The 13,437-nt window shown below is 48.2% G+C and overlaps 1 pseudogene; it reads left to right on the forward strand.

The window, feature by feature from the left end:
- Positions 1 to 600: 600 nt before the first annotated feature.
- Positions 601 to 13,437, forward strand: part of LOC127043132 (maestro heat-like repeat-containing protein family member 1) — a 37,369-nt pseudogene continuing 24,532 nt past the window's right edge.

Genomic DNA, 13,437 nt, shown 5'->3' on the forward strand with positions numbered 1-13,437 from the left:
TAGAGTTACAAGTGGTTTGTTATAGCAATTAAACTTCTAATAAATGTTTTGTACAACACACAAATGCCAATAATCAACACATATTTTAAACAGAGCACAAAGAGAAAATTGCATAAAAGTTAAAGCAGATTAAAATGAGGACAGCTGCCTTTTAAAGTTTGTACAGACACTCTTGCAGGACATGAACAGTTTTATGGTCAAGAAGATGTTATTTTCTGGACATTTGCTTGTTTCTGGATGACAGAAAGCTGAAGCCTTCTGCAATTTCTTTGATTAACGTGAACATTTTATAACCTAGCTAACTAAAACTGGGCAACTCTTATATTTTCAAGCATCCTGGTGATAATATACTTACGGGTATATTTGAATGTTCAGTAAAGGCACAAACGTTTGTAATGACTGAACATTATAAAAATAAGTTATAATAATGCTATTCATAATTTTTTTACATCAATATTGAGGTCTCACCACCTCATAGCAGTCTTCTCTCTCCAGGCAGGCAGCAAAAAAACCTAAGTCTGGGTCTTCTTGGCCCATCAAGAAGCATGTGTGAGTATAGTGGGGTCTGTGTCATGGGAAGGAAGCCCTGGGGACTCATTCATGTTGGTTCTTGTCTTAGGAGCAGATATGGATCTTTACGGCCACCTCTGTCGACTGCTGGTCCGGTCTGGAGGTGAGTAGGAATTCTCCCCAGAAATGGACCTCCTCTCCCCACATTGCTGTCCTCTCCAGAGCTACCTGCAGGGGACTACTGGGAATCTGCATGGAACCTCCATGTGCTTGGGGAGTCAGGGTCTCGGGATGGAGGAGATTTTGAGCATTTTAGCTTTATTAAAACCCTCAGACATTTCTAGCCCTTCTGGATTGGCAGGGAATTCTCAGATGGGATCCCAATGCAGCACTGTCATCCCAGCCTCGTCTGCACTCTCCTTGTCTCCTGGGGGAGATCTGTTATTAACTAGAGAAGTGGGGACAAGCAGAGCTGGGGAAGTCCTAGCCACTTGAGCTAAAATCTCTAGTGGAATCCTGCTGATTTGGGAAGAATTTGGGGCAGAGTCTCCCTGAATTTCCACCTGGCCCCTATTGCCCCTGTCCATATGTAACTGTCCCTCTCTAGACTCACCCCTGTGGCGCCTCCTGCTGGTTGTCCTCGGGAATTAGCTTTCCCAGCCTTGGAGCACCCTCTGCAGGCCGGTGATCCACCTTGCTACTGGCCCCATGTCCCTCCCAGGACCCCGATGCCCCTTTCTCTGGGTGCTTCCCCCTGACAGTACCCCCACAGTTCTGGGTCTCCTCCTTCCAGGGGAACTTCCACCCACTATCCCCACTTCACCTCAGTCTTATCTACTGCCAAGTCTCCATCTAACTCCCGTTCACTGGGGCAGACTGCAGTGTCAGCCACTTATCATAGGCAAGGGGTTCAGACCTGCTGCCTCTGGTCACTTGTGGGCTGTCCCTTCGCAACCTCAGTAACCAGTTGGCCTCACCCTAGGCCTGCAGCCTGGGGGGTTTCCAGGCCAGAGCTCCCCAGCTCCTCGTCCCTTCCCCCACCCCTGCTCCACTTTAGGTACCCAGGTATGCTCCCTAGCAACCATGCCCTTCTCCCTCTCAAGGCAGAGAGAGAGTGTTTGCTTGAGCTCCAGGCTCAAGCCTTTATAGGGCCAGCTGAGCCCTGACTGGAGTGTGGCCCCAAATGAGCCTGTTTCCTCCAGTCAGCCCAGCTTTTCCCCTGCCATGGTCCTCTCTCATGGCTGTTTTAAGCCTTTCCAGGTAGGAGCGGGTGACCATGTTATCTCAGCTCCCTGCCTGTTGAGTGAGGTGTTTGTCAAATGCCATGGAGATGGGTGTGCAATATAAATGCTCTGGGCTGTGACTGGTGGCAGTCCCTCTCCAGAGGTGCCCTGCAGTGTGATTAGTTCCCCACACAGCTGTATTGTCTACCTCACCCTCTGGGATTTCTATCAATGACCTGGAAAGGAGGAAATGACCCCTCCCCTTTGCACTTATCCACAGCCAGAGACTAGGGGAAGGAGGATACAGCAGCCACTGGGAGTTGCAGCCCTTCCTTGTCTGGGCCTGCTGCTTCAGGTAAGTAGGAAACGAGTACAGACTCCTCAGATTCACCCCTTTCCCTGCGTAAGCTTCTGTAACCTCGATGTTGAAATGTTTCCAATTCATAGTAAGTTGTTACAGATAAGGCTGCAACAAAACCCAGGTTCAAGCATCTAGGTCGGTTACAGAAAATGTATTTAGGCGACACTATGAATAATAAAACCATTCAAAAATAAAATGATTAGTTAAGCAAACAGGTGTGCAGTTACCACCTACACTCTCAACACTGAGTGTGTGTATAAGTGTTGTATTGTGGATCAATGCAGGATCAGTCCACTGACAACAACATGAAGTACAACCTGAGAACGCTGGGACATAACTGTACCCTTGGGTGCTAATTGGAGCGCTCACCGAATTAACAAAACAACTCCCAGTAGAAGCAATTCTCATACTATTGAACATGCAAATGCCCCTTACACTAATTATATTTCCATCGCCTCCTTATTGACTCTTTACATTATACGTGGTTTACATTAACATCTGCACCAATATACTTCCCATACTATTCATATAGATAACATTTTAATAAAACAGTCACAATTCTCAAAAACACCCATTAAAAACCCTGCTTAAGCCAATTATAACCAAAATCTAACAGTAGCATAACCCCAGGACATGTCCTTGCTAACTCTTACTTTCCCATAACAAGATTTCCAACTTATTGCTAACTTTCCTCACACTAACAACTTCGGTTTTCTAAATTCTTCTACACTTAAGCTCACTTAGGCCAAAAACCTATTTTCTACTTATTTCTTAACCTAAACCATCCCATAGGTAGGCCAAATTCACTGCCGTGAAAAAGTCATGGACCATGAAATCAGACCTCCCCCATGAAATCTAGTTATTGGAGGGGTGGGGAAGGGCAGGTTCTTACCATGCCTGTGGCTCCAGCTACTAGTCCTCTCTGGGCTGGGGAGGGACGGAACTGGCGCTTACCCTGCACAGCTGCCTCGTGGGGGAGATCAGACCCTCCTCCAGGTACATATCCTGGTTGCTCGGAAGGCAATGCAGGAGTGAGAGTGGCAATCCCACAACCACCCTACCATAGTTTTGCAACTTCTCCACAACTCCCTTTTGGGGCAGAACCCCTACTACAACATTGTGACATTTCAGATGCAAACATCTGAAAACCTGAAATTGATTTTCAAATGCTGTGGCCATGAAATTGATCAGAATGGACCGTAAATTTGGTAGGGCGCTACTTATAGACTATACTTGCCCTTTGCCAACTCCCTCCAGTGGGTTGGCCCCCTCCTTCCCATTACTGAGGTTCTGCTTGTGCCTGGCATTCGACTTTTCCAGAGGCCTTGTGGTCTGTACTGCCTGAATGAGGAGGGCTCTTGGTGTCTCCATCTTCCCTGCAGTTCTCCCTCCCCAGGCACCACACGTGCTAGATTTCTAAAACCTCCAAGCTGTGTTTGCTGCAAGCTAGTCCCCACCCCGTGCACTGCTGAGACCCCACTGCGCACTGTGTGGGAGTCAGGGGCAGTGATTGTAGGCACCAACCTGTGATAGTGAGAAGGAGAGCTGGGCTGGCTTTGCCTCTTTTTAGAGAATCGCTCCTTTCTGGATCACACAGGTGTTCTCTGTAACTGAGAAAGTTCTTTGGTGACCCAAGTGTGACTGGATATGTTACTCGGAGAAATCGGATTCATTGGAGTGTCACAAGAGGACTGGAACCTGCTGCTTTGGGTACAAAAAACTCCCCTCCCCTCAGCACTATCGTTCAGATCATTCCCCTAGGGTTCAACCAGAGACCTTTAATGGAGAAATGTAACCCTTCTCTTCTATTGACAGACACAGCAGTGGAAGAGACTGCAGTGTCAGCCAGAGATGGCAGCCCACCTGACACAGAGTCTCCTGGTCCAGGTAGGCAGAAAGCTGCATGATACACAGCCAGAATTCCTTTCCAAGGCCAAAGTTGCTGTTTATCTGCAATGTCTTTTACAGAATCAACATGTTTAGTATCAGGGGGTAGCCATGTTAGTCTGTATCCACAAAAACAACAAGGAGTCTGGTGGCACCTTAAAGACTAACAGATTTATTTAGGCATAAGCTTCTGTGAGTAAAAAAACACTTCTTCAGATGCATGGAGTGAAAATTACAGATGCAGGCATTATATAATGATACATAAACTAACATAATATTTAGTTCTAGCTTGTGTAAACAGTATAATTCCTGTGCGATCCTTCTGGATGAACAGTTGTATATTAATGCAGGGTGCTAGATTAGAGAATCATAACTGTTATTATGAGAGTAAATGTCTCATTAGCCTCAAAATTCAGACAGATGTCCACAAGTGCTTATTAACTTGTATGCATGGTTGCAGCAATTATCTAAGCAGTTGCAGGGACTGCTTCTCAAATGATCATTGTGATCAGTAACTGGTTGACTGTGTGTCAAGCGACCACGGCTATGGCTGCAACTGTGGGTGATACTGAGCCACACACACTCCATTCCTGGAAACAGATGCCAATGCATTTTTTCATGACTGAGATGCCCATGTTTTTCATATGTATATTACAAATGGCTTTGTGAGTCATGATCAGATGCGGTCTCAGGCACTGCTGGTTTGGTGGCTGTGCAGTGAGGTGGGCCAGAATAGGCAATTTCTTGATCAGAACATACCTCATAAACTCAAATACCTCATGGAACCAAATGCTCTAGGTGAAAGAGATTCCTTGCTGAATCCCAAGGAAGAGGAGAGGCACCACAAAGGTTTTATCCCCAAGGAAGGGGGATCCCACATTTCAGTGCTGCAGCTCTGTGCAGCTACCTCCATCTGAGCCTCAAAATGTCTCTGGCTCCCTGGGGCTCTCCAGCTCATGAGTTACGTCCTTCTGGCTGAGGGGAACCCAATGGAATCCTCTTCAAAGCCCCTAGTCAAGCAGAGAGCCTCCTCATGTACATGAAGATTCCCCCCAGCTGGAGCAATTCCAGCCATCTTGGGAGCCACAGACCAGCACAGAGAATTGAGCCTGCATCTCATTTCACATCAGTGCAGAGCACGGGGTACCAGAGAGCTAGCTTGGCCTCCCAAGAGTGAGGTGTGAATGCTCTGAAGTCTGTGCTGTGGAAGAGAAACTCCTGTGATCTGTTTACATTGGTTCTTGTCTTAGGAGTCAGTATGGGGCTTTTGGACCATCTCTGCCAAAGACTGACTCAGACTATTGGTGAGTAGAAATTCTGCCCAGAAGCGTCCCCCACGATAGAGATTAACCCTAGTTCTCCTCTGATTCCTATTGCCCTTACATAGAATCAGTCACATGACACCTGATCCCACCACATCCCTTCTGAATTACAGCATGGACACCTTTCTGAATGGACAGGACAAATCTGGACTCCAACCAGCCAGGCCCCACTGACACTTCTGTCCCAGGCAGGTGCAGGGCCGGCGCAACCCATTAGGCAACCTATGTGGTAGACTAGGGCGCTGACATTTGCGGGGTGGTGACTACGGAGGCCGGATGTTCGGCTGCTGCGGCTGTCGGCAGTATTTCGGGGGTGGGACCTTCCGCTGCCTCTGTCGGGGGTGCCATTTTGGGGGCGGGACCTTCTGCTGCCTAGGGTGCCAAAAAGCTGCCAGCACTCATAAGTAGGAGTCAACAGCCTTTCTCTATGACAAATCACCACATTTCTATTTCTGTCCCATCAGGAAGTTCCATCCCAGTGCACACAGGAACATTCAGTGCCTCATTTTCTTAGCTTCATAATAAGGCTAACAAGACTCACAACCTTCACTGGGGTCTGGAAGGTGTGGGTACAGTTTGTAAAGGGACTGGAAGTGGAAATGCCTGATCTCAGTGTTAGGTAACATGACACTGTCCAGGCATTGATTGGTGGAAATTCCTCGCCATAAGGTGCAGAAAGTTCCCACACAGTTGTATGTCCCTGTCACTCCCAGGGCATTCTATTAGTGACCATGATTGCGGGAAATTAACTCACCATCTGCCTGTACCCACAGACACAGAGGAGCAGAAGGTGGCCCCAAAACCAGACCCGGCACCACAAACCCTGGCTGTGGGAATCAGGCAGCCACTGCAGCACTTTCTGTGCTGAGCGTCCTGATCCAGGTAGGCCCATGGCCAGTATTGAGTGCCAGGAATAAAGGGTAGGGGAAAGCAGCCACGGTGACAGCAAAACCCCAGTGCTGAGAGGGCAAGAAGAGACTCGGTGCCCTGCTCTGCACATGCACATAAGCCACTGCCCTGCGCTCCATCCTACACGCCAGCCTCTGTGCCATTCCACGCTGGGCTAAAGCCCTGCTGCCATAGGGCAGCACTGGAATCACCACTAGGCAGCGTGGGTGCCAGTAATGGGGAACTTACCCATTAGGCAGCTCTCTCTACGAGCTCAGTTCCCCAGGGGCTCTTCATAAGAACATAAGAACGGTCATGCTGGGTCAGACCAATGGTCCATCTAGCCCAGTACCTTGTCCTCTGACAGTGGCCAATGACATGTGCTTCAGAGGAATGAACAGAACAGAGCAATTATTAAGGGATCCATCCCCTGTCATCCAGTTCCAACTTCTGGCCATCAGAGGTTTAGGGACACCCAGAGCATAGGATTGAATCCCTGACCATCTTGGCTAATAGCCATTAATGCACCTATCCTCCTTGAATGTATCTAGCTCTTTTTAAACCCAGTTATACTTTTGGCCTTCACAACACCCCCTGGCAATGAGTTCAACAGGTTGATGGCGCATTGTATGAAGAAATACTTCCCTTTGTTGGTTTTAAACCCACTGCCTATTAATTTCATTGGCTGACCCCTGGTTCATGTGTTATGTGAAGGGGTAAATAACACTTCCCTAGTCATTTTCTCCACATCATTCATGATTTTATACACCTCTATCATGCCTCCCCTTAGTTGTCTCTTGTGTAAGCTGAACAGTCCCCGTCTCTTTAATCTCTTCTCGTATGGAACTGCTCCATCCCGCTAACCATTTTTGTTGCCCTTCTCTGTATCTTTTCCATTTCTAATATATCTCTTCTGAGATAGGGTGATCAGAACTGCACATAGCATTCAAGATGTGGGTGTACCATGGATTTATATCAAGGCAATATGACATTATCTGTCTTCTTATCGATCCCTTTCTTAATGATTCCAAACATTCTGTTAGCTCTTTTGACTGCCTCTGCACATTGAGTGGATGTTTATACAGAACTATCCACAATGACTCCAAGATCTCATTCTTGAGTGGTAACCGCTAATTTAGACCCTGTCATTTTGTGTGTGGGATTATGTTTTCCAATGTGCATTACTTTGCACTCATCGATACTGAATTTCATCCGCCATTTTGTTGCCCAATCACCCAGTTTAGTGAGATGTCTTTGTAACTCTTTGCAGTCTGCCTGGGACTTAACTATGGTGAGTAATTTTGTATCATCCATAGATTTTGCCACCTCACCATTTTACCCCTGAATAGCAAAGGCCCCAGTAGAGATCTTTGGGGACCCCCCTATTTACCTCATTGTGAAAACTGAAAATATATTCTTACTCTTTGTTTCCTGTATTTTAACCAGCTACAGTCCATGAGAGGACCTTCCCTCTAATCCCATGACTGCTTACTTTGCTTAAGAGCAAACTTAGTTTTCTTCTGTTCATTTTAGGCACCAAGCAAAAGGCCTATTCATCACCCAGGGAACAGCTTGCCCCAATCAGCAAGGATGAGGAAAGGCCAAGGAAGACCAGAGTGAGTGAGGAGAGAGTGGGAAATCCACAGCACACTGGGGAAGTGCCCATGGCACAGATGGTACAAGGTTCCTTCCATCACCAACTCAGCCTGGACTCCCGTCCCCTACTGCCTTCCCCTATACTGATCCTCTAAGCTCTGACCCCCTTTCCCCATCTGCTTGCTCCCAGATTCACTGCCATTCTCTGGCCCTAGAGAACATGCTGTGCCTCCTTCTTGCCAGGGCAAGTGTCACAGACGAAAGGAGAGAGGAGACTCCATTCCCAGCACCTGGCTCTGCTTGCTTTCTTCTTTGCTGGTTAGTCAGCAATGGGCTGCATTAGGGAACCAGAGAGAGAAATAATAGCCATCGTCCTGAGCTTTACCTCTCCCTAGAGTGTCCCGCGCACTCACCTTTCCCTGGGCCCAGGACAGGGTTAGCTGTTAGCCCAGCCTATACCTGCGGAGAGCAAGGCTCCAGGAGGGGAAGTGGCCAGACCAAGGCCAAAAAGCAGGAGTACACATCCCTGGTACACTCTGGAAGTGACCTTTGTAGGAGGTGAGCAAGCAGAGGCAATGGGCCAGATCCTTGGCTCCTGGTAAAGCCTCATGAAGGGAGATTTAGCTCTCCCTTCCAAGATCCTGAGTGGTTTCCTCACCCCAGCACGGGGGCAGGAAGGAGCCCTTGGATGCTGTCTCTCCATCCCTGACCTGTCTGCCTGGGTCTCTAGACTGTCAGCCCTTCAGGAGAGAGTTTGTCTCTGTCTGTGTTGTGCTACACCCAGTGTAACAGGACCTGATCCTGACTGGAGCCTCTGGACACTGCCATAACATCAGTAGTGATAAGTAATCAGGGCAGGCCCCACTCTTCCAAACCGGGCCCTGCCATTCCTGCCATCCTCTCAGCACACACATCACGCCAGCTGGTGTCAGGTACAGCTATCCTGTTGAATCAACCAGAAGTGATACTAGGCTAGTTTAAACAAAGGGGTCAAATGCCCCTCCCAGAGAAGGGAAGCTGCTCTCCTCCAGGGCCATAACCTTATTCCTTCCAAGTCTGGGTTATGGTAACCCAGCTGCTGATGGAGACACTACACATTCGGGCTTGTCTGCCTGACATGTCAGCACCATGTCCTGCATCTCTTCTCCTGTACAGAGCCTTGCTTGCGTGAGGGACGTGGATGAGGCTGCCCTGAGGAAAGACATTGGCACCCTCTTCCCAGAACTCCACTCCATGGTAAGAGATTCTGGGATCACTCAGGCAAAATGCAGGGGCCTGTTGGCTTAAACTGGGTAGGCTGTGGGAAGAGCTGTTCCTGCCTCATCCTGTTTCTATTGAGGGATGGATCCTGGAGAACTCTCTGGTTTCTTTTCCTCCCACCCACCCCAACCCCTTTGACCGGGAACATCAGCATCCCACATCTTGTTCCAACACTCCACATCTTCGGTTCCTGATCCATCAAACTCTGCTTCTACATAAGCCACAGCCCCCCAAGCCTCAGCATCACTCATAGACTGATCCAGCTTGCTGGCCCGTTATTTAGATGGGAAGTAGAATCTGCCTCTCATAGACTCATAGACTTTAAGGTCAGAAGGAACCATTATGATCATTTAGTCTGACCTCCTGCACAACATAGGCCACAGAATCTCACCCACCCACTCCTGTAACAAACCACTAACCTATGTCTGAGTTATTGAAGTCCTCAAATCGTGGGTTTAAGGACCTCTGGGTGCAGAGAATCCTCCAGCAAGTGACCTGTGCCCCACGCTGCAGAGGAAGGTGAAAACATCCAGGGCATCTGCCAATCTGCCCTGGAGGAAAATTTCTTCCCGACCTCAAATATGGCGATCAGTTAAACCCTGAGCATGTGGGCAAGACTCACCACCCAGCACCCAGGAAAGAATTCTCTGTAGTAACTCAGATCTCACCCCATCTAACATCCCATCACAGACCACTGGGCATATTTACCTGCTAATAATCAAAGATCAATTAATTGCAAAAATTAGGCTATCCCATCATACCATCCCCTCCATATATTTATCAAGCTTAGTCTTGAAGCCAGATATGTCTTTTGCCCCCACTACTCCCCTTGGAAGGCTGTCCCAGAACTTCACTCCTCTAATGGTTAGAAACCTTCATCTAATTTCAAGTCTAAACTTCATAATGTCAAGGTTGTCCCCTACAACCATTTTTTCTATGAGGTCCTCACTACTCACCAAAACCAAATCTAAAATGGCATCCTCTCTGGTTGGTTCTTCAACTGCTTGGTGAAGGAAACCATAAGCTATCGCATCCAGGAATATCTGAGCCCTATTATTATTACTAGCACTTATCCTCCAGTCTATATCTGGGAAGTTAAAGTCTCCCATGATCACACAATTCCCATTAGTGTTTACTTCATTAAAAACCGTAAAGAGGTCTCTATCCATATCCAAATCGGATCCCGGCAGTCTGTAGCACACCCCAAGCACTATCTCAGGGGAGGCTGTAGTAGCTTTCTTTCCCAATGTGATTTTTGCCCAGACAGACTGTGTCTTATCCATTCAATCACTTCTTATTTCTTTACAGTTTACCTCATCACTGACATACAATGTTACTCCACCATCTTTGCCTTTATTTCTGTCTTTCCTAAACAGCACATACCCTTCAATACTGTACTCCAGTCATGACTACTATTCCACCATGTTTCTGTTATCTCTATAATATCTGATTTCACTTCCTGCACCAGTAGCTTTAGTTGCTCCATTTTCTCACCTAGGCTCCTCGCATTAGTGCACAAACATCTTAATTTTTGCCATTTGGCTTCACTGACATTCTTTACTTGATTAGACCCTTCCTCCTTATGTCCATTCTCATACCCATGGCTGTATCCTTTCTTACTTCGTTTTCTTCCCTCTCAATGTTAAATTCCGGTGTGGAGATTACCTGGACATCTCCCAACCATCTCCCCCAAATTCCTAATTTAAAGCTCTCTTAATCAGTTGTGTCAGCCTCCATCCTAGAAGTCTATTTCCCTCCTGACTCAGGTGAAGTCCATTCCGAGAGAACAGTCCTCTGTCCATGAATGTTTCCCAGTGGTCATATATCTCAAAGCCCTCCTTATAGCACCACTGCCTGAGCCATCTGTTGATCGCCATAATTTTGTCACACCTTTGTTGCCCTTCTCTAGGAACAGGCAGAATCCCACTGAAGATCACCTGAGCCTCGATTTCCTTAAGTGTCTTCCCCAGTCTGGCATAGTCTCCCTTGATATGTTCCAGCGAGAATCTAGCTGTATCATTTGTTCCCACATGAAGGACAATCAGCAGATTCTTTCCCTCTCCTGTTAGTGTCCTTTTCAGCCTCAGGTCCACATCCTGTATCTTAGCACCTGGCAGACAGCACACCCTTCTGTTCTCCAGATCTGCTCTAGTTACAGGCCAGTCTATTCTTCTCAGTAAGGAGTTTCCAGTCACGTAGACCTGCCTTTTCCTGGTGACGGTGAGATTCTCCAGTGTATCCCCTGTTCCCTCTGGCTCCAAGTCCTCTCGATTTCTATTGTCCCTTGCAATCCTCCACAACCCATCCTGTATCCTCCTGGGGCTCATATTTGGTGCTATCTCCATTGACTCTTCCCCTCTTCCTATAGGACTAGCTGCTCTTCTCTTCTTCCTTGCCCTCTCACCTTCAGCGACCACCCGCTGTGCCCCTTCTTCATTTTCCAACTCCGCAAACCTGTTCCTGAGCTCGATTTCTCCTTCACTGGCCTGTCTTTTCCTCTGCGTGGTTCTCTTAGTCACCTGCTTCCACTGTCCACTTTCCTCACCCAGCAATCTCCTCTCAGAGTTCTTTGGTCCTGCTTCCATCTGCAAGTCTGAGCTTTTCCTTTCAGCCTCCTCATGTCTCTGCTCCATCATCTGCTTGAAACCCCTTCTAAACTCAACCAGAGTTTCCACCTGCATCTCGAATCCTCAGATCTTTTCTTCCATCAGCTCTATCAGGTGGCACTTCATACAGATGAAACTCTTTTCAGACACCTCCTCCAGGATCATGTACATGCCACAGCTTCCACATCCAGTCATCCTCCTTGTGTCTTCCACTGCTGCCTCTGTATTGGTCATAGCCTTCCCACCTAAAACCTGTTTGTCTGGGAAACAAGACAAAACAAACCACCACCAGCCACAGCAAAACAAACCCCCAATGGGCACCAAAACACTGGCAGAACACCATCTACTGCCTTCACTAGCCTGTCTATTCCTCTGCATAGCTCTCTTAGTCTCCCCCGCAAACTCCCACTGAAACTCCCCTGTTTACAGCTCTGTTTGCTGGCTCCTGTGCTGCTGCCACCCTCACCCTTCACTCACCCCTTCACTCTGCCATCCAAGGGCTTGGCCTGAGAGACACTTGATCTAGTTTACCTTTTCTGGTATTGCTTTCTTCCCTTAGGTGTGTCATCTACCCAGAGAGCACCTGGAGGAGTGGAGAGAGACCTTGGACTCTCTGGTCCATCTGGGTAAGAAACCCTTTGACCTTTCCCAGGGAAGGAGATCACAGGCTGCGGAATCTCAGAGCCCAGGCACAGAACTATATTCCTTTCCTCATTATGATTTACCCCATTATGATTCACTCTTCTTCCTACAGCTCACTTGTTCCTGGTGGAGCTGCTTGTCTTCCTGTTCAGGAGGCTGAACAAGGATGAGGAAGACGAGTCCTGTGCCAGTCGCTTCATTCTGGACTGGCTAGTCCAATCCAACAGTAAGTGACCCCACAGCAAGGCCTCGTCTTTAGATGTGCTATGGCCTCTTGTGCAATTAGCAGCGCTTAGCACTGGGCCTCATTGGGGTCATTTGTACCTGTCTGCAGTAGATAATCCAAGTCCTGAGGCCCCTCAGCTGATGCTGCGGCAATGAGAGAGGACAATCACTGCTGGAACTGCAAGCGTGGACAGATGCAGCCGGTTACCCATGGGGTAACCTGCCAGGAGGTCACGTAGGGACACTGAGGTTGCTCTAAGGTTCCTGAGATCTGAAGTCCCTGCACACCCCAGTTTAACATCAGCCCTGCCGAGCCATGTGTCTGTGTCTCTTACAGTTTCCAAAATGACACACCATACAGAGAAGCTGTTCATAGCACTGGGGCCAATCTTACAGAGCGCAAGCATACGGGTGAGTCTGGAACCATGGCCAACACGGCCAAAGCTAGTGAATGTCTGACTGCCAGTGCAGAGCCTGCCGGGACCCTGTGCATCGAAACACATGACCCATCAGTGTTATGATGTAGGGCAGAAGGTGGGGCAAAGAATCCCAGGAGGGCTCTGCCTGCATTGCCATCTCTGGGCTGCCTAGCAGTATTTCACCAAACCCCCTGCTGAGAAAGGATCCCAGCCTGGACTGGGGAGGAACAAAGTCCCTCCACACTGTGTGCAAATCATTTCTGTTTCTGTCTGGGTCTGGCAGGTCAGAGACGCCTTGCTTATTTTATATGGACAATGGGGTGCATGAGGTCTTGGAGAAATCTGCATCAAGACCCTTAATTGACTTCTTGGTGCATCAGTGCACCCGGACTCTCGACAGCACAGTAAGAATCCACAGAGGCCTTAATGATGGGAGGCCGTGAACAGGGCAGAACATGGGGTCAAGTGTTAGAGAAGGAGGGGAAGCTGCAGATGGGG

This window comes from Gopherus flavomarginatus, chromosome 1, assembly GCF_025201925.1.
Source record: "Gopherus flavomarginatus isolate rGopFla2 chromosome 1, rGopFla2.mat.asm, whole genome shotgun sequence".
Classification (NCBI taxonomy): domain Eukaryota; kingdom Metazoa; phylum Chordata; order Testudines; family Testudinidae; genus Gopherus; species Gopherus flavomarginatus.